The following is a 21630-nucleotide window of genomic DNA, read 5'->3' as shown; positions in this document are numbered from 1 at the left end:
CTTGTACATAGGGGCAGTATTATAGTATCATAGAATCATAGAATCGTAGAGTTGGAAGGGACCTGCTAGGCCATCTGGTCCAACCCACTGCTCAAAGCAGGATTCGCTAAGTCATCCCAGTCAGTAGTTATATTCTTGTACATAGGGAGCAGTATTATAGTAGTTATATTCTTGTACATAGGAGCAGTATTATAGTAGTTATATTCTTGTACATAGGAGCAGTATTATAGTAGTTATATTCTTGTACATAGGAGCAGTATTATAGTAGTTATATTCTCGTACATAGGAGCAGTATTATAGTAGTTATAGTCTTGTACATAGGAGCAGTATTATAGTAGGTATATTCTTGTACATAGGGGCAGTATTATAGTAGTTATATTCTTGTACATAGGGGCAGTATTATAGTAGTTATATTCTTGTACATAGGGGCAGTATTATAGTAGTTATATTCTTGTACATACGGGGCAGTATTATATTAGTTATATTCTTGTACATAGGAGCAGTATTATAGTAGTTATATTCTTGTACATAGGGGCAGTATTATAGTAGTTATATTCTTGTACATAGGAGCAGTATTATAGTAGTTATATTCTTGTACATAGGAGCAGTATTATAGTAGTTATATTCTTGTACATAGGAGCAGTATTATAGTAGTCATATTCTTGTACATAGGAGCAGTATTATAGTAGTTATATTCTTGTACATAGGGAGCAGTATTATAGTAGTTATATTCTTGTACATAGGGGCAGTATTATAGTAGTTATATTCTTGTACATAGGGAGCAGTATTATAGTAGTTATATTCTTGTACATAGGGGCAGTATTATAGTGGTTATATTCTTGTACATAGGGAGCAGTATTATAGTAGTTATATTCTTGTACATAGGGGCAGTATTATAGTAGTTATATTCTTGTACATAGGGAGCAGTATTATAGTAGTTATATTCTTGTACATAGGGAGCAGTATTATAGTAGTTATATTCTTGTACATAGGGGCAGTATTATAGTAGTTATATTCTCGTACATAGGGGCAGTATTATAGTAGTTATATCTTTTGTACTTAGAGGAGTGTTATAAAAACTATATTCTTGTACGTCAGAGGCGGTTTCTTACTATAGCAGTTATGTGCTTGTGCATATGAGGCAGTGTTTGAAATCTTGAGCATTGAGTGTTTGGTATATATTCCAATTTTCACAAAACTACATCATAAATAATGTTCCTTTAAAGTTAAAACTAATAAAGAGATACCCAGCTCAACAATATTCGTGGAAACCTTCTCCAGTTCTCCAGCCCTGCGGAACACAAGACATAAGCTACAACAGCTCTTGTGTTATTTTCTATGAGCAACCACAGACATGACCTCATCTCAGATGCTTCACCCACCACTGACTTCAAAAGGTGGAGCGGCCGCTTGTTGTCACCAGTTAGTTTTTTTGTTAGTTTTAGGGCTCAACAAGAATCACACAACTTTTTTATTTGCTCTTAGACATTTAAGAAGAAGTCTATTTAAGAAATCCTGCAAGACAAAGTGCAACCTTAGAGTCATTTGGCAAACTGATTCTGTCAGGAGAGTTTAGTTTCATTCTGCTTGCTGCAGAAGCATTTTTTTCTTTATGCTCCTGTTCTTGTTCTCTTAATACATTTGGGAGGCCTGTCAAGGCCTATACACTCTCTAAATAGCTTTGCAGATTAAATTTTTAACTCTACTCTCCTCATGCAGATGTATATTTTTGACAAAGCTTTGCACTGAGATGTCAGCTTCTATCTTCCTCATCGGAGAGAAGTCATATACGTGAAAGCCTGGCTTTAAACCTCACATTGCTTTAGTAAAACCTACTTCACTAACGCTGCCTTGTGTTTTCCCCAGCCTTGCTTAACTTCATTTACACAGCATCACCCAAACACCATCTCATCTTTTCCCCTCGGATAACAAATAAAAAAAAGGAAACTTTGTAAGTTCATGATAGAGGACGTCAGAAAGTATCTGCAAATTGAATGTAGACATGAACTTGTACTAAACGATAATGGCATGGGGGAGTTAATGGGGTGAGAATCCATTTTAAAAGAAGAAATACCCTAAAAAAAAAAGTTGTTCCTCCAACTTTGCCAGTAGACCTAGATTAGACTAGTTTGTTTTAGAGAACGCTTTATTTTTCTGCACAGGTCCTATACACCAATACGACCCTTTACAAAGACAATCCCCATTCAGTTGATTGACACCTGTCCAGATTTGGAAATACTCAGTGGTCACTGGGATTTTGCTGGTAGCCATATATTTCTACTGTAAAGGTTCTTCCTGGTCTAGTATATTTCGGAGCCCTTAAGCACCCTATACAAGTCTCCCCGGATGTGTGCACATACAGTATTTCTGATTCAGCTGGTGACACCTTAAGACTATGTTGTGCACGATCTGTGAGACACTGAGACCCTTTAACTCTGAAGAAGACCAATAAGTTTATGAAAATAAACTCCTGCTTACTAGGTCTGGAACATATGTACAGTGTTAAGCAGGAATAAGACTTAAGTTTTTCATCTTCACAGTGTGACACTGTCAGAGGTTCACACTTGACAGTTGCAGACAGCTGCACATTACTCTTCATCTGGTGTAGTTTAGAATTTGGGAAAAATAAGTAGTGTGTTCTGCAAGAGGTGCTCTAGATAACTGTGTTATTTCCTGCAAAGACGAGCCCTGGCTGGAAGAAGTGACGGTGGTCTGTGCTGGATGAAGATTAAAAGTGAAGATGAAGGACTTCACCTAGAGACGTCACTGCTGAGTCAGTGTGTTACCTGTACACTGAAAATGTACACTGTATACTATATACAGCGGTCCTGTGTACAATGTCACCATCGATCACTGTATTACCTTTACATTATACACTATATGCAGAGCTCCTGTGTATAATGTCACCGTGATCACTGTATTACCTGTACACAGACACTGTGTCACGTCTCCGACAGATTTGGGGCCTGCTGTTCCGGTCGCAGCCACTAGGAGGCGCCGGGCCGCCACTTCGCCGTCAGACTCGGGGACGGCTGTTCCTGCCTCGGCCACTGGGAGGCGCCGTGGTTCTATTACGTCGCCGTCAGGCTCAGGGCGTATGGTCCCAGCTTTAGCCACTAGGAGGCGCCGGTCTGTCACGTCACCGTTGGATTCGAGGCCTGCTGTTCCGGTCACGGCCACTAGGAGGCGCCAGACCGCCACTTCACTGTCAGACTCGGGGACAGCTGTTCCTGCCTCGGCCACTGGGAGGCGCCGTGGTCCGCCCGTGAGTTATGGTGGTGACAGAGAAGTGGCTCCTGCGCAGGCATCTGGTGGGCGCAGGCTCCGCCCCTCTGTCAGTCATCAGGGGGTTACTGCAACTCCATCTGGCCTGGTCCTGGGGGCGGCCCTAATTACATCACCAGTCCAGGAACCTGTGAGGGATGACCTGATCCCTCAAATACCTTGGGACTGGTCTTGCAAGCCGCCGGATATATTCTTGGTTCCCCTGTGTGTTACTTAGTGATTGATTTCTGTTTGACTCTGACCTCAGCCTGGATTTCTGACCCCTCTTTTGCCTGACGATTCTGTACTTCTGCTACTCTCCTGGTTTGTGACCTTGGCCTGGATATTCTGACTTTGCTACTTCCTAACGATTCTGTACCTCTGCTGCCCTCCTGGTTTTTGACTCTGACCTTGGCCTGAAATTGACTCTGCTATTGCCTGCCGTTTTTGTACTTCACTCTGACGACCATCCTGCTCTGGCCGCTGCTCCTATTCAGACAGTACCTCCTGGGCTCTGTTGTAAATCCAGATTCCTGTATAGGGGTAAAGGGTATCAGTGTTTCTCGGGGTGTTGCCTGGCTGCAGCCCAGAACCGCAGACGGACGTTACATTATATCCGGCCATAAAATTAACTGCTTCTTGTGTATATACCCAACATATACAAAAGCAGTCTCCCTGAACTTTTTTTTTTCTTCTTCTGACTGAGCTGATTTTTAGCCTGAACACCTGTTTCAGTGCACAGCCTGGAAGATCTCTCTCATTTTCTTGGACAACTATGCGGCAGTCTGGAGTCTTCAGGGAGAGAGCTGCACCTCAGAGATCCATGCTCCTGGCACGTCGACCTCTGGGCAACTACTCTGGCTATGGTTGCCCAGGGGCTCAGGTATTGCCCGCAGATGCGGCTAAAGTTTTATTACCCAATTCAGTTTCATGTGGTCAGAAATCGCTGTGTTTAAACGCGTATGTGGATAGTGGCTCTGAAGGAAATTTTATGGATTCCTTGACTGCTAGGAATCTGGGTGTAACTCTACTAACACTTAATGCCCCTATTAAAACCACGGCTATTAATGGCACGTCCATTATTCAGGAGGGGGTTAAGTTTGTTACTGCCAAGGTTGCTATGTCTGTGGGAGCCTTACACACTGAGCTGGTGTCATTTTTTGTGATGGACAATTTAACCTCTGCAGTTATTCTGGGTATGCCATGGCTACGCCAGCACAATCCTGTCATCGACTGGCACTTGGGTGACATTGTACGCTGGAGCCCACAGTGTCAGAAAAATTGCATATCCTTGGCAGTAAACCAAGTTAAGGTTAAAACCCCCCACATACCATTTGCTTTCAGAGATTTTGAGGATGTCTTTTCTATTGTAGAATCTGAAAAGCTACCCCCTCACAGAGAGTATGATTGCCCTATTGATCTGATTCCGGATGCCCGTCTCCCTAAGGGAAGAATATTTAATCTCTCTGGCCCAGAGCGTCAGGCCATGAATGACTATATTGCAGATAGCCTAAGAAAAGGGTTTATCAGACCGTCCATTTCTCCAGTTGGGGCTGGGTTCTTCTTTGTGGAGAAGAAAGATGGTGGTCTCAGACCCTGCATTGATTATCGGGAGTTGAATGCAATCACTATAAAAAACCAGTATCCACTTCCACTCATCCCTGATCTTTTTAATCAGCTAACAGGAGCCCGTTGGTTTACTAAACTTGACCTCCGGGGGGCATATAATCTGGTCCGCATAAGAAAGGGAGATGAGTGGAAAACGGCCTTCAATACACCCCTTGGCCATTTTGAGTACCTGGTTATGCCGTTCGGACTCAGCAACGCACCTGCCGTATTTCAGCACTTTGTTAATGATATTTTTAGAGACATTTGTGGGGTGTATGTCGTGGTGTATTTAGATGACATTCTGATTTACTCTGCTGACCCTGTGACACACTCTCAACACGTCTGTTCTGTGCTACAAAGACTACGTGAACACTCCTTGTTTTTTAAACTGGAGAAATGTGTCTTTTTTGCTGAGGAGGTACAGTTTTTAGGATACATGGTTTCAGGTAAAGGCTTCCGCATGGATCCTGCCAAGGTCCAGCCTATTAAGGCTTGGGTGCAACCAAAATCGCTGAAAGCGCTGCAGCGATTTTTGGGGTTCGCTAATTATTACCGCAAGTTTATTAGAGGTTTCTCAGAGATTGCCAAGCCACTCACGGATCTGACCCGGAAAGGGGCAGACGTGGCCAACTGGAATCCTGAGGCAATTCAGGCGTTTTCTACGTTAAAAGAGAGTTTTGTGGCCAACCCAGTTTTGGTTCAGCCGGATCTGGACCGTCCATTTATTGTGGAGGTGGATGCCTCTGAAGTCGGAGTGGGAGCAGTGCTATCACAAGGCACTACATCCCTCACTCAGCTTCGTCCATGTGCGTTTTTTTCCCGCAAATTCTCTCCCACGGAGAAAAACTATGATATTGGGAATCGGGAACTATTGGCAATTAAATGGGCCTTCGAGGAATGGCGTCACTTCCTCGAGGGCGCCAAACACAAGATCACGGTAATTACCGATCATAAGAACCTGACATACCTAGAATCAGCAAAAAGGTTAAATCCTAGACAAGCAAGGTGGGCATTGTTTTTCTCTAGGTTTAATTTTCTAATCACCTTCCGCCCTGGTACAAAAAATGTGAGGGCCGATGCCCTCTCTCGCAGTTTCTGCCCCTCACAAGCTGAGGACTGTGAACCAGTTCCGATATTGGCCACTGGGATCATTGTGTCCGCAGTGTCATTGGACCTTCTGGAGGAGATCCGTAAATCCCCAGAACAAGCCCCTGACACTACGCCACCCAACAAATTGTTCGTTCCGCCTGCGTTTCGCCTACAAGTGCTTAGAGAATCACATGACTCTGTCTTAGCAGGCCATCCTGGTCTCAATAATACCACCAGATTGATAACTAGGAATTTTTGGTGGCCGACAGTGGTTATGGACTGCAAAGATTATGTCTTAGCATGTGAGGTCTGTGCCCGCGCCAAGTCCTCCCATACTCGCCCTGCCGGCTGGCTCCAGTCCTTGCCCATCCCCGAGAGTCCATGGACCCACATCTCCATGGACTTCATTACGGACCTACCATCCTCAGATGGAAAGACGTGTATCTGGGTGGTGGTGGACAGGTTCAGTAAACAATGTCATTTTGTCCCCCTGTCGGAGTTACCTAACTCGGAAACGTTGAGTAAACTGTTTATTGTACATGTGGTGCGTTTACACGGTGCCCCGGTCAATATTGTGTCTGACAGGGGTACCCAATTCGTGTCAAAGTTCTGGAGGGCGTTCTGTAAACGCATTGGTATCTTTTTCCTCGGCTTACCACCCTGAAACCAATGGGCAAACCGAACGTGTCAACCAGGCTCTGGAGCAATACCTTTGTTGCTACATCTCAGAACACCAGTCCGATTGGGCAGAACATCTGCCACTAGCCGAGTTTGCCCTAAACAATCAGTATCAGGACTCCATTAAGTCTACCCCCTTTTTCTGCAACCACGGGCTGCATCCGCGCTTTGGCTCATTCTCGGCCAGAATGTCGGAGCTTCCTGGGGTAGAGAAAAATATACATCGTTTAAAAACCATTTGGTCTGAGGTAAACTCTAACTTGAAAGGGGCCCGGGTTAGACAGACCTCAGCAGCGAACAAACGGCGATCCAAAGGACCGCACCTGGGAGTTGGAGACAAAGTTTGGCTCTCCACCAAAAACATCAAGCTTAAAGTACCGTCTGCCAAACTGGGTCCCAGATTTATTGGTCCATACGAGATTATAGAGGTGATTAACCCGGTGGCCTTCCGTTTAAAACTCCCTTAGTCTTTCAAATTACCCAATGTCTTCCACAAGTCTCTCCTCAAGTTGTACCGCTCCCCAATTCACCCTGTCCCGTCCCCTCCTCCTCCCGTTTCGGTCGGAGGGTCCTTGGAGTATGAAGTCCAGGGTGTCCTTGACTCCCGCCTTGTAAGAGGGTCCGTACAGTATCTGGTACACTGGAGGGGCTACGGCCCGGAGGAGAGGTCCTGGGTCCCTGCGCGGGACATCCATGCAAAAGCACTAATTAGAAGGTTTCACCTCCTTCACCCTGACAAACCAGGTTTTGAGGGTCCGGAGGCCCCTCTTGGAAGGGGGGGTACTGTCACGTCTCCGACAGATTTGGGGCCTGCTGTTCCGGTCGCAGCCACTAGGAGGCGCCGGGCCGCCACTTCGCCGTCAGACTCGGGGACGGCTGTTCCTGCCTCGGCCACTGGGAGGCGCCGTGGTTCTATTACGTCGCCGTCAGACTCAGGGCGTATGGTCCCAGCTTTAGCCACTAGGAGGCGCCGGTCTGTCACGTCACCGTTGGATTCGAGGCCTGCTGTTCCGGTCACGGCCACTAGGAGGCGCCAGACCGCCACTTCACTGTCAGACTCGGGGACAGCTGTTCCTGCCTCGGCCACTGGGAGGCGCCGTGGTCCGCCCGTGAGTTATGGTGGTGACAGAGAAGTGGCTCCTGCGCAGGCATCTGGTGGGCGCAGGCTCCGCCCCTCTGTCAGTCATCAGGGGGTTACTGCAACTCCATCTGGCCTGGTCCTGGGGGCGGCCCTAATTACATCACCAGTCCAGGAACCTGTGAGGGATGACCTGATCCCTCAAATACCTTGGGACTGGTCTTGCAAGCCGCCGGATATATTCTTGGTTCCCCTGTGTGTTACTTAGTGATTGATTTCTGTTTGACTCTGACCTCAGCCTGGATTTCTGACCCCTCTTTTGCCTGACGATTCTGTACTTCTGCTACTCTCCTGGTTTGTGACCTTGGCCTGGATATTCTGACTTTGCTACTTCCTAACGATTCTGTACCTCTGCTGCCCTCCTGGTTTTTGACTCTGACCTTGGCCTGAAATTGACTCTGCTATTGCCTGCCGTTTTTGTACTTCACTCTGACGACCGTCCTGCTCTGGCCGCTGCTCCTATTCAGACAGTACCTCCTGGGCTCTGTTGTAAATCCAGATCCCTGTATAGGGGTAAAGGGTATCAGTGTTTCTCGGGGTGTTGCCTGGCTGCAGCCCAGAACCGCAGACGGACGTTACACACTGCATACTAAGTACAGATCTCCAGTGTATAATGGCATTTATGGTGACAATAGTATTGTGTTTTTTTATTACTGATCAGTATTGTAGTATTCAGTCACTATGTGGTGGTAATATGTTGTCCGGCCATGGTGTGGCAGTATTTGTTCCTTGTATGTGCTATTATTTGGTCATTATGTGGTGTAATATGTGGTCTGGTCATGGTGTGGTGGTATTTGTTCTTTGCATGTGGTATTATTGGTCATCATATGGTAGTAATATGTTATCTGGACATGGTGTGGTTGTATTTGTTCCTTTTATGTGCTATTATTTGGTCACTATGTTGTGGTAACATGTGGTCTGGTCATGTTGTGGTGGTATTTGTTCCTTGCATGTGGTATTATTGTCATCATATGGTAGTAATATGTTATCTGGACATGGTGTGGTTGTATTTGTTCCTTCTATGTGCTATTATTTGGTCACTATGTTGTGGTAACATGTGGTCTGGTCATGTTGTGGTGGTATTTGTTCCTTGCATGTGGTATTATTGGTCATCATATGGTAGTAATATGTTATCTGGACATGGTGTGGTTCTATTTGTTCCTTGTATGTGCTATTATTTGGTCACTATGTTGTGGTAACATGTGGTCTGGTCATGGTGTGGTGTTATTTGTTCCTTGCATGTGGTATTATTGGTCATCATATGGTAGTAATATGTTATCTGGACATGGTGTGGTTGTATTTATTCCTTGTATGTGCTATTATTTGGTCACTATGTGGTGGTAATATGGTGTCTGGTCATGGTGCGGTGGTATTTGTGCCCTGTATGTGATATTATTGGTCATTTTAAAAACTGAAAAGTAAATAATTTACCTAAATTGTATAGGATATTTTAACAAATGTTTTATAGTTTAGAGTAGAGAAGGGCTGGGCCAAAAGAGTCAACCTTGTCGTGGTGGCGGCTTAAAAAATCTTTTGACTGTGGACAGTTCGAGGGGTTGAGATCTGGTGACTGCGCTGGCCACTCCATTAAAGATAGAATCCCAGCTGCCTGCTTCTTCCCTAAATAGTTCTTGCATAATTTGGAGGTGTGCTTTCGGTCATTTTCCTGTTGTGGGATGAAATTGGCTCCAATCAAGCGCTGTCCACAGGATATAGCATGGCGTTGCAAAATGGAGTGATAGCCTTCCTTATTCAAAATCCCTTTTACCTTGTAGAAATCTCCCACTTTACCAGCACCAAAGCAACCCCAGGCAACACATTACCTCCACCATGCTTGACAGATGGTGTCAGGCACTCTTCCAGCATCTTTTCAGTTGTTCTGCATCTCACAAATGTTCTACTGTGTGATCCAAACACCTCAAACTTGGATTTGTCTGTCCAGAACACTTTTTACCAATCTTCCTCTGTCCAATGTATGTGTTCTTTTGCCCATATTATTCTTTTCCTTTTATTAGCCAGTCTCAGATATGGCATTTTCTTTGCCACTCTGCCCTGAAGGCCAGCATCCCGGAGTCGCCTCTTCACTGTAGACGTTGACACTGGCATTTTGCGTGTACTATTTAATGAAGCTGCCAGTTGAGGACCTGTGAGGCGTTGATTTCTCAAACTACAGACTCTAATGTACTTGTCTTGTTGCTCAGTTGTGCAGCGAGGCCTCCCACTTCTATTTCTACTCTGGTTAGAGCCTGTTTGTGCTCTCCTCTGAAGGGAGTAGTACACACCGATGTAGAAAATCTTCAGTTTCTTGGCAATTTCTCACTTGGTATAGCCTTCATTTCTAAGAACAAGTATAGACTGTCGAGTTTCACATGAAAGTTCTTTTTTCTGGCCATTTTGAGAGTTTAATGGAACCAACAAATGTAATGCTCCAGATTCTCAACTAGCTCAAAGGAAGGTCAGATTTATTGCTTCTCTAATCAGCCAAACTGTTATCAGCTGTGCTAATATACTTGCACAAGGGTATTCTAACCATCCATTAGCCTTCTTACACAGTTAGCATACACAAAGTACCATAAGAACACTGGAGAGATGGTTGTTGGAAATGGCCCTCTATACACCCATGAAGACATTGCATTGCAAACCAGACGCTTACAGCTAGAATAGTCCTTTACCACATTAACAATGTATAGAGTGTATTTCGGAATCATTTAATGGTAGCTTCATTGGAAAAAACTGTGCTTTTCTTTAAAAAATAAGGAAATTTCTAAGTGACCCTAAACTTTTACATGGTAGTGTAGATCTTTACTTTGTTACTGATGTTTGTATAGAAACAGTTTATCCTTCTGCCAATGGAAATCTGGTCTTCTTCATTCAGTTTCATGGACAGCAAGCAGCTGTCTGATACCAAATGTTTAACTACCTTTGTCACAAATTGTCACCCAGTCACCCTTAGTGTTTTGATCCTCTTTGTGCACCTGACCCATTAACCCCATTCTGACATGAGACATACTATACCATCCATGGGACCCGGGCCCTTATGCCCATTGATGATATAGTACGTCACAGGGTGAGCACCGCTGATCGCGGCCGGGTGTCAGCTGATTATCACAGCTGACACCCGGCACTATATTCCAGGGGCGGTCACGGACCGCCCCCGGCATGTTAACCCCAGGCACACTGCGATCAAATGCAATCACAGCGTACCAGGGGTTTAGGGAAGCATCGGGAGGGGGCTCCCTCCGTGCTTCCCTGAGACCCCCGCAGCAGCGCAATGTGCAGTGCTGCTGCGGGGGCCTCCTTCCCTGCAGGTCCCCGGACCCAATATAGTGGCGGGGACCTTCGGGGGCCTGCAGGGAGCCATCTTCCTCACTGCCTGCACAGCGCAGGCATGAGGAAGCCTTGTGCAGTGCCTGTGTCAGATCGCTTATCTGTCACAGCGATCTGTGATGGGACAGATCAGCAATCTGTCACATGACAGTTATGTCCCCCCTGACAATGTAATAAAGTAAAAAAAAGTGTAAAAATAATTTATAAAAAATCGCTAAATAAATTAAAAAAAAATATTCCCTAATAAATTCATTTTTTTGAAAAAAAAAGCAATAAAAGTACACATATTTAGTATCGTCGCGTCCGTAACGACCCGCCCTATAAAACTGTCCCATTAGTTAACCCCTTTAGTGAACCCCTTAAAAAATAAAAATAAAAAACAAAGCAAAAAATAATCCTTTATTATCATACCGCCGAACAAAAAGTGCAATAACGCGCGATCAAAAAGACGAATATAAATATCCATGGTACCGCTGAAAATGTCATCTTGTCCCGCAAAAAATGAGCCACCACACAGCATAATCAGTGAAAAAATAAAAAAGTTATAGCTCACAGAATAAAGCGATGCAAAAATAATTATTTTTTATATTAAATTGTTTTCATTGCATAAAACCGCCAAAACATAATAAATGACATAAATGAGGTATCGCTGTAACCGTACTGACCCGAAGAATAAAACTGCTTGATCAATTTTACCGGACGCGGAATGGTGTAAACTCACCCCCCGAAAAGAAATTCATGAAATGCTGGTTTTTGTTCATTCTGCGTCCCAAAAATCGGAATAAAAAGCGATCAAAAAATTTCACGTGCCCGAAAAGGGTACCAATAAAAATGTCAACTCGTCCCGCAAAAAATAAGACCTCACATGACTCGGTGGGTCAAAATATGGAAAAATTATAGCTCTCAAAATGTGGTAATGCAAAAACTATTTTTACAATAAAAAGCGGCGTCTTTTAGCGTATGACAGCCGCCAAACATAAAAACCCGCCATAAATAGTAAATCAAACCCACCGTTATCACCCCCTTAGTTAGGGAAAAATAATAAAATTTAAAAAAAATTTATTTATTTCCATTTTCCCATTAGGGCTAGGGTTAGGGTTAGGGCTGAGATTAGGGTTAGGGGTGTGTTGGGGTTAGGGTTGGAGTTAGAATTGGGGGGTTTCCACTGTTTAGGCACATCAGGTGCTCTCCAAACGCAACATGGCCTGTGATCTCAATTCCAGCCAATTCTGCGTTGAAAAAGTCAAATGGTGCTCCCTCCCTTCCAAGCTCTGCCATGCGCCCAAACAGTGTTTTACCCCCACATATGGGGTATCAGCCTACTCAGACAAATTGCAAAACAACTTTTGTGGTCCATTTTCTCCTGTTAACCTTAGGAAAATAAAAAAATGGGGGCAAAAAATATCATTTTTGTGAAAAAAAATATGATTTTTTTTATTTTCACGCCCGGACGTTATAAACTTCTATGAAGCACTTGAGGATTCAAAGTGCTCACCACACATCTAGATAAGTTCCGTGGGGGGTCTACTTTCCAAAATGGGGTCACTTGTGGGGAGTTTCAACAGTTTAGGCACATCAGAGGCTCTCCAAACGCAACATGACACCCGCAGACCATTCCATCAAAGTCTGCATTCCAAAACGTCAATATTTCCCTTCCGAGCCCCGACGTGTGCCCATACAGTAGTTTTCTCCACATATGAGGTATCAGTGTACTCAGGACAAATTGTACAACAACTTTTGGGGTCCAATTTCTCCTGTTACCCTTTGGAAAATAAAAAAATTGGGGACTAAAAGAACATGTTTGTGGAAAAAATATGATTTTTTTTATTTTCACGCCCGGGCGTTATAAACTTCTGTGAAGCACTTGGGGGTTCAAAGTGGAGTCACCACACATCTAGATAAGTTCCTTGGGGGGTCTAGTTTCCAAAATGGTGTCATTTATGGGGGGTTTCCACTGTTTTGGCACATCAGGGGCTTTCCAAACACGACATGGCGTCTGATCTCAATTCCAGCCATAAAAGTCATATGGCGCTGCTTCCCTTCCGAGCTCTTCCATGCACCCAAATAGTGGTTTACCCCCACATATGGGGTATCAGCATACTCAGGACACGTCTAGATAAGTTCCGTAGGGGGTCTAGTTTTCAAAATGGGGTCAATTGTGGGGGGTTTCCACTGTTTAGGTACATCAGGGGCTATCCAAAGGCAACATGATACCCGCAGACCATTCCATCAATGTCTGCATTCCAGTAGTTTTCTTCTACATATGGGGTATCAGCGTACTAAGGACAAATTGGACAACAGCTTTTGGGGTCCAATTTCTCCTGTTACCCTTGGGAAAATAAAAAAAAATGGGGACTAAAAGATCATGTTTGTGGAAAAAATATGATTTTTTTATTTTCATGCCCGGGCGTTATAAACTTCTGTGAAGCCCTTAGGGGTTTAAAGTGCTCACCACACATCTAGATAAGTTCCTTGGGGGGTCTAGTTTCCAAAATGGTGTCATTTGTGGGGGGTTTCCACTGTTTTGTCACATCAGGGGCTTTCCAAACACGACATGGCTTCCGATCTCAATTCCAGCCATAAAAGTCATATGTTCACTGCTTCCCTTCCGAGCTCTGCCATGCACCTAAATAGTGGTTTACCCCCACATATGGGGTATCAGCGTACTCAGGAAAAATTGCACAATAACTTTTGGGGTCCTGATACCCTGGGAAAAATAAAAAATGAGGGTGAAAAGATCATTTTTGTGGAAAAATATGATTTTTTAATTGTACGGCTGTACGTTATAATCTTCTGTGAAGCCCTTGGGGCTTCAAAGCTCTCACCACACATCTAGATAAGTTCCTTGGGGGGGTCTAGTTTCCAAAATGGTTTCATTTGTGGGGGGTTTCCACTGTTTTGGCACATGAGGGGCTTTCCAAACGCGACATTGCGTCCGATCTCAATTCCAGCCAAAAATGTCAAATGGCGCTGCTTCCCTTCCAAGGTCTGCCATGCGCCCAAATAGTCGTTTACGCCCACATATGGGGTATCAGCATACTCAGGACAAATTGTACAATAACTTTTAGGGTCCTGTTACCCTTGGGAAAATAAAAATTGGGGGTCAAAAGATCATTTTTGTGGAAAAAATATGATTTTTTTAATTGTACGGCTGTATGTTATAAACTTCTGTGAAGCCCTTGTGTTTTCAAAGTTCTCACCACATATCTAGATATGTTCCTTGGGGGGTCTAGTTTCCAAAATGGGGTCACTTGTGGGGGTTTTGCACTGTTTAGGCACATCAGGGGCTCTCCAAACGTGACATCTGTCCGATCTGAATTCCAGCCAATTTTGCATTGAAAAAGTCAAACGACACTCCTTCCCTTCTGGGCTCTACCATGCGTAGAAACAGTGGTTCCCCCCCACATATCAGGTATCAGCGTACTCAGGACAAATGGACAATAACTTTTCCAGTCCAATTTTTCCTGTTACCCTTGTTAAAATAAAAAAAATTGGACCTGAATTACCTTTTTTGTGAAAAAAAGTTAAATGTTCATTTTTTTTAAAACATTCAAAAAATTCCTGTGAAGCACCTGAAGGGTGCAGTTTTTAGAATGGTGTCACTTTTGGGTATTTTCTATCATATAGACCCCTCAAAGTGGCTTCAAATGTGATGTGGTCCCTAAAAATAAAATGGTGTTGTAAAAATGAGAAATCGCTGGTCAAATTTTAACCCTTATAACTTCCTAACAAAAAAAATTTTGGTTTCAAAATTGTGCTGATGTAAAGTAAACATATGTGAAATGTTACTTATTAAGTTTTTGTGTGCCATATCTCTGTGATTTAAGGGCATAAAAATTCAAAGTTGGAAAATTGCAAAATTTTCTAAATTTTCACCAAATTTCTGTTTTTTTACAAATAAACGCAAGTTATATCAATGAAATTTTACCACTAACATGAAGTACAATATGTCACGAGAAAATAATGTCAGAATCGCCGGGATCCATGGAAGTGTTTCAGAGTTATTACCTCATAAAAGGACAGGGGTCAGAATTGTAAAAATTGGCCCAGTCATGAACGTGCAAACCACCCTTGGGGGTAAAGGGGTTAATCAGTATGATGGGCAGACATTACTTTATTCACATTAATCAACATTAATTACAATGTTTTCTATGTCACCCAGTTTTCCAGATATAATAAAGGCCTGAAACTGATAAAAATCAGTGCTAACATTGAGTGTTCCTTGTCACCTTGTGGTTGGATGTAGACATGGTTCTTTGAAGTTTTTGCAAAGATCAATTCAAAAATGTTTTGAAGGAATTCCACAAAAGTCCACAACCCTCATTGTATCATGCTTCAAAATCAACTGAATTCAATAAAAAAAAGTTATAGTAAAAATTCAAGACACCAGCACTTCCATGTGAGACATAAAAGGACATTTTGGGGGTTAACAGATCCAAGTCTACAGAACAATGCTTTTTGAGTTAGTACCCCTTCTTCAGGACTTAAAGGACTGACCAGTGACATTGAGAACTATTGATTTTGCTCCTGTTTTACCTGCAAATCTTCAATATCAGCAGGTCAGCCGTGGATACACAGGAAACTATACAGCTAAGGTTGTGTCTTGCAGACATGATTCCACCAAGTCATGATAACCACCATGGATGATCTCTTTGTGTAAATGTAGAGGAATAGGAAGATGATGTATGATTCCTCTCTTTTCATGTGACAGTACTAATGGAAAAATTCTCATTCAACATTGTTTCTTCTGTCCCAGTTCACATAAACTGTGAACACTGCAGTCAATCAGTCAGGGCCGGTATTAGGCAAAGTGAGGCCCAAGGCAAAGTTTAAAATGGAGCCCCAAATGCTGACATATTGCACATCACACAGAAGCATTTCGATTGTATTTACATGCGCTGAGTTCAGGATGATAAATGAATGTGATCGACAATATTGAAGTCGTTCAACACTTGATTCACGGCCTCTTTACGCCATCTGAGAAAGAATGATGGGGACAGAACAATCACTAATGGATCAATCTATCCCTATACAGTATCATGTTATCAGCAGCACATCTATTGTTTACACCCCATAGTCCTCCATATAATATAATGTGTCCAATAGTCCTCCTGTCATGATACCAGTGCTGGGTGACCGGCACTGCTGGGGTTAATGTTCTGACCTCAGTGCAGACTCTCACCTGCACACCTGGGACCTATTATGGTGGCCTCTCATTGGTTCTGGGGAGGCTTCTTATAGCCTCAGGAAGCTCCCATCCCCCGTCAGTTATACTTTCGCCCTTGGCATTGTGTGGTGACCCCTGAGTGTGTTAGTGCTGTGTTCTGGTTGCATGATTCTCTGTGTACGACTCGGTCTGTTCTCTGGATATTGCTTTGTATTCTGCCTGGTACCTTCTACGTCTGTTTGGTTTTGATCTCTGCTTGGCCCTGACTATCCGTTCTGTCTCACCCCTGGTACTTTACTGATATCTTGTGTATGACCTTTGGCTTTGTCTGACCTCCCGTCTGTTTATCCCTCCTGTACCTCGCTTGCCTGTACTGTGCATGACCCCTGCTTTGCTCGACTTTGAGTTTTCCACATGAGTAGCGCCCACTCTGAGCAGAAACAAGTCAGACATAAAGAGAATTCCCTCCTTAGTGAGGGGAGAGGAGTCAATGGCCATCACCTTGATTGCCATTGACTCGCCAACAGCACAGCACCACATGGTATACAGCACAGCCAAACATGGTATACAGCACAGCACCATGGTATATAGCACAACCCACATGGTACACAGCGCAGCACCACATGGTATACAGCACGGCCCCACATGGTATACAGCACATCCCCACATGGCATACAGCACAGCCCCACATGGTATACAGCACAGCACCATACTATACAGCACAGCCCACATGGTAAACAGCACTGCCCCACGTGGTATATAGCACAGCCCCACATGGTATATAGCACAGCACCACATGGTATACAGCACAGCAACACATGGTAAACAGCACTGCCCCACATGGTATACAGCACAGCCCCATGGTATATAGCACAGGACAACATGGTATATAGCACAGCCCCACATGGTATACAGCACAGCACCATGGTATATAGCACAGCCCACATGGTATACAGCACAGCCCCAAATGGTATATAGCACAGCCCCACATGGTATACAGCACAGCCCCACATGGTATACAGCACAACACCATAGTATACAGCACAGCCCACATGGTATACAGCACAGCACCACATGGTATGCAGCACAGTCAAACATGGTATACAGCACAGCACACATAGTATATAACACAGCCCCACATGCTACACAGCACAGCCCACATGGTATAAAGCACAGCACCACATGGTATACAGCACAGCACCACATGGTATACAGCACAGCCAAACATGGTATACAGCACAGCACCATGGTATATAGCACGGCCCACATGGTACACAGTGCAGCACCACATGGTATACAGCACGGCCCCACATGGTATACAGCACATCCCCACATGATATAAAGCACAGCTCCATGGTATATAGCACAGCCCAACATGGTATACAGCACAGTACAGCATGGTATATAGCACAGCCCCCCCCAAGAATGGCCCCACAGTCCAGTACTCACTATTACATTAAAAAAAACACACTCCTCACCTCTCCTCATGCCCCCACTACTTCCGGCTCCTGTCTTAGCAGCTGCTCTGCCTGGTACAAAATGAGTGTGCAATGACGTCATCGCGCACCCACAGTGTCAGAGGCAGGGTGGGGAATGATGGGAAAGGGAGCGTCAGCTGACGCTCTCTCCTCCATCATTGTTGAACTGTACCAACGTCTATGACGCCGGTGTAGTTCAATGCGGCAGCAGGGGGAGTCAGCGCTGGGGGCAGGCAGGCCCCCCTGCCTCACGGGCTCCATAGCGGCTGCATGATGTGATGCTAGCTGGGGGCCTGGGCTGCCTGCCCCTAACGCCAGCCCTGCAATCAGTACTGATTGGCTTCAGTTCTGAATTAATATCTCTGTTGGATGTGTATAACAGCAGAAGAGCTGGAAGATATAGCATTGATTATAGAAGAGTGAGGCCTGTTCAAAAGGTAAGCATCAACTTTTTTTATTTCTTTCACTCCATTGTAAGAGACAACCCCTTAATTAGATGATGACAATAAAATAAGTTGTCCCACAAGTAATATTGTTCTATTTAATTAAAAGATCATTACAAATTGCCAATATTTACCTTACGGTCAATAAAAAAAATGTTTCTATAAAGAATTATTGCAATACCTGTCATTGTATGGTGTCAAGGTGCATATCAAGCTCTGGACTGGCGACATATCCAGTCACGGCTCACTGTTCGATCCTTATTGCTATCTTGGGTAATGTAATCTTTCATTCACTAAACAGCAGTCTACACTTATTGCTTCTAGCCTGCTTGTCAGGAAAGGACCAGAGCCTGTGCAGTAGCACAGCAGTATGCAAGCAGGCTGAGAGGACTACTTTAAGTATTGACTATTGAGTTGTGCAAGTCAACAAATATTATTTTTTTCACTTCTTCATACTGGTATACCGTATATACTCGTGTATAAGCCGACCCGAGTATAACACGACCCCTCTAATTTTGCCACAAAAAACTGGGAAAACTTATTGACTCAAGTATAAGGAAAATGCAGCAGCTACTGGTAAATTTCAAAAATAAAAATAGATCAGTAGGTTAAATGTTTTTGAATATCCATATTGAATCATGAGCCCCATATAATGCTTCATACAGTTCATAATGGGCCCCATAAGATGCTCCATACAAAATACACCCCATATAATACTGCACAAAGGGTAATAATGTCCCCATAAGATGCTCCATAGATTATGCCCCATAAGATGATCCATAGATTATGCCCCATATGCTGCCCCATAAAATGCTCCATAGATTATGCCCCATATGCTGCCCCATAAGATGCTCCATAGATTATGCTCCATAAATTGCTCCATAGATTATGCCCCCATAAGATGCTCCATAGATTATGCCCCCATAAGATGCTCCATAGATTAGGCCCCATATGCTGATGCTGCTGCAAATGAAAAAAAATGACATACTCACCTCTCGATGCGGGGGCCAGGTGCCGGTGTCCTGAGCAGGTGGGGACACCGGCGCGCTATGGGGGACAGGTGCCGGTTTCTCCGCTTGCTCAGGGCCCCAGCATCTGAGATATTCACCTGTCCCTGTTCCACCACTGCACACCGCTCTGTCTTCTGGATCCCTCTGTCAGTGACTGTTCAGGCAGAGGGCGTGGCGTGCACTAACCACATCATCGTGCCCTCTGACCTGAATGACACAGACAGAGGAAACGGAGGACAGAGCGGTGCACAGCAGTGGAGCGGGGACAGGTGAATATCGCATATACTTACCCCCTCCTGGCACGGTCTCTGCAGCCCCTTCTCCCACGGTCTCCAGAAGCTATTCCTTCCTTCAGCGGTCATGTGGAACCGCTCATTAAAGTCATGAATATGTGCATATTCATGACTTTAATGAGCAGTACCACGTGACCGCTGAAGGAAGGCGCCTGAGACCGTGGGAGAAGCAGGGGGCTGCAGAGATGTGCCAGGAGGGGGTAAGTATGATCTGACAGCCCTGCTCCCCCTCCCCGCCGAGCCCCGGCCATATATGACTCACATATAAGCCGAGAAGGGGACTTTCAGCCCAAAAAAATGGGCTGAAAATCTCAGCTTATATGCAAGTATATATGGTAATTATTATCTGTCTACTGGAAAAAATTAAAATGCCTGCCAGAGGGGGAAGAAAGCCACTTGTGAACTTACTCTGGATTGGACAGTATGAAATAAATTACTGGGGACCGTGTTTAGTGCTATAAGAAGAGGGAAGGAGACTTACTGATGGTATTGAAGAAGGAGTAAGTGAAAGGATTGTAGAGTACATGCCAGAGATTGGGGAATTGTAGATATGAAACAGACATTTTATCAATTAAACTCTTCTGAAGCCACTGTGGTAGGTAGACTCACTCAGCTGCTCACAGAGGTAGACAGGAGAATGTTTCTTCTGCTGGTTTATTTAAATCACAGCATAATCCATTGCAGGGTTCAACAAAATAAATATGGTATTATGGCAAAACCGGGAACAAAAAGATAACGTATAGCACAGTCTTTATGCCTGCGGGTGTCTGCCCATTCACAGTGTCCAGAACAGTTGCACATAAACACTTCTCTGGAGTTCTCCTGCCTCTAGACCCACAGAGAAAAAAACTCAGTGGCAGGACATCTAACTTGCCGACCCATCCCGTTGGAGTGGAGAAATGATGAGTAGCCATCTCACCCATCTCTTACAACTACTCACAAAAAAAACAAACATGTCAAGCCTCAATAACCCCTCTCGGTTGACAGAAGCTCAGCACATCCCAGTCTCAGATTGGATGGTTGAGCTGTCATTCAAAACACAGACAACTCAACACAACCCACGCACCAGACTGGAGCGGTGGAATTGTGACACTTTTCTTGGTGTTTCTGATACGTTTGGATCCAACAGAACATTAGTCTGCATACCTTTAGATGAAAGGCACTAGGGCATAATCTTTTTTTCTTGTATTAGTGTCCTCATCAGCATTATTGGTAATCTGCCCAGATGTGAATGGTGTGACAGGGTCACTGGCAATGTATGTGAGGGGAGACATGTATCATGAAGATTGCTATCTTCCGTGATGTGAAACCCAGAAGTTTCTGTCCAGAATGTTATGTGGTGTTCCCTGTTCCTAGTTATTACTGAGATACGTAAACTGGGCTGCCAGACCCACATAGCTGTCAGTCGTAGCTGCAGATCAGTGTGGTTAGTTGTTCTGTGCCTTGTGCTTTGGCTAGATATATTGCTGCCAGACACTGTTCCTCTTTCTGACCATCCATTTATCTAGCCCCTTTGCTCTGATCTGCTATCTGCCTGGTATTCTGATCTCAGACCCTTACCCGACTATGCCTCTGTCTTTTCCCGCTTTTTTATGATGTACCCTCCTGGCTCTTGCCCTTGGACTCCTTGACTTCCCTGACTCACTGTGACAAGTGACTCAGATTCACAAAAAGTAGTAAGCACCATCAGATTCATTATGTACAGACGAATTCTACACTAGAAACATTTTTCCTAATGTATAGGGGAACCATGTGACCTCTGCTCTCTTAAATGTGCATGGATCCTACAAATCATAAATAATCAAATTGATTAGGTATTTCCAGTCTCTCTAGCCGAAGCCTTAATAGACCTAGAATGCAGTGATCTTTAGTCAAGAAGATAGAGAACTAAAAGTCTCACAAGGTGAGGTGGATCCTCTAAGCCTTAGGTCAGGGTAGACACACGGACAGCGGTCATTGATGCAGCAAGCAGGAAGGCACGTCAGTAGCGAGTACTGTAAAGGCTCATCAGGTAACTCAAGATAAGCAGAACTCCAAACACAAAAAGGCCAGATAGTGGAGCACACATCACATAGGACTAGGAGTCTAAATCCTAAGACAATGAGAATGAGTCTAAATCCCTAGATACAGGTGTG

The sequence above is a fragment of the Dendrobates tinctorius genome, unplaced genomic scaffold, assembly GCF_039654945.1.
Source record: "Dendrobates tinctorius isolate UK_male_01 unplaced genomic scaffold, ASM3965494v1 ptg000093l, whole genome shotgun sequence".
Classification (NCBI taxonomy): Eukaryota; Metazoa; Chordata; class Amphibia; order Anura; family Dendrobatidae; genus Dendrobates; species Dendrobates tinctorius.
This window is presented reverse-complemented; position numbering follows the sequence as displayed.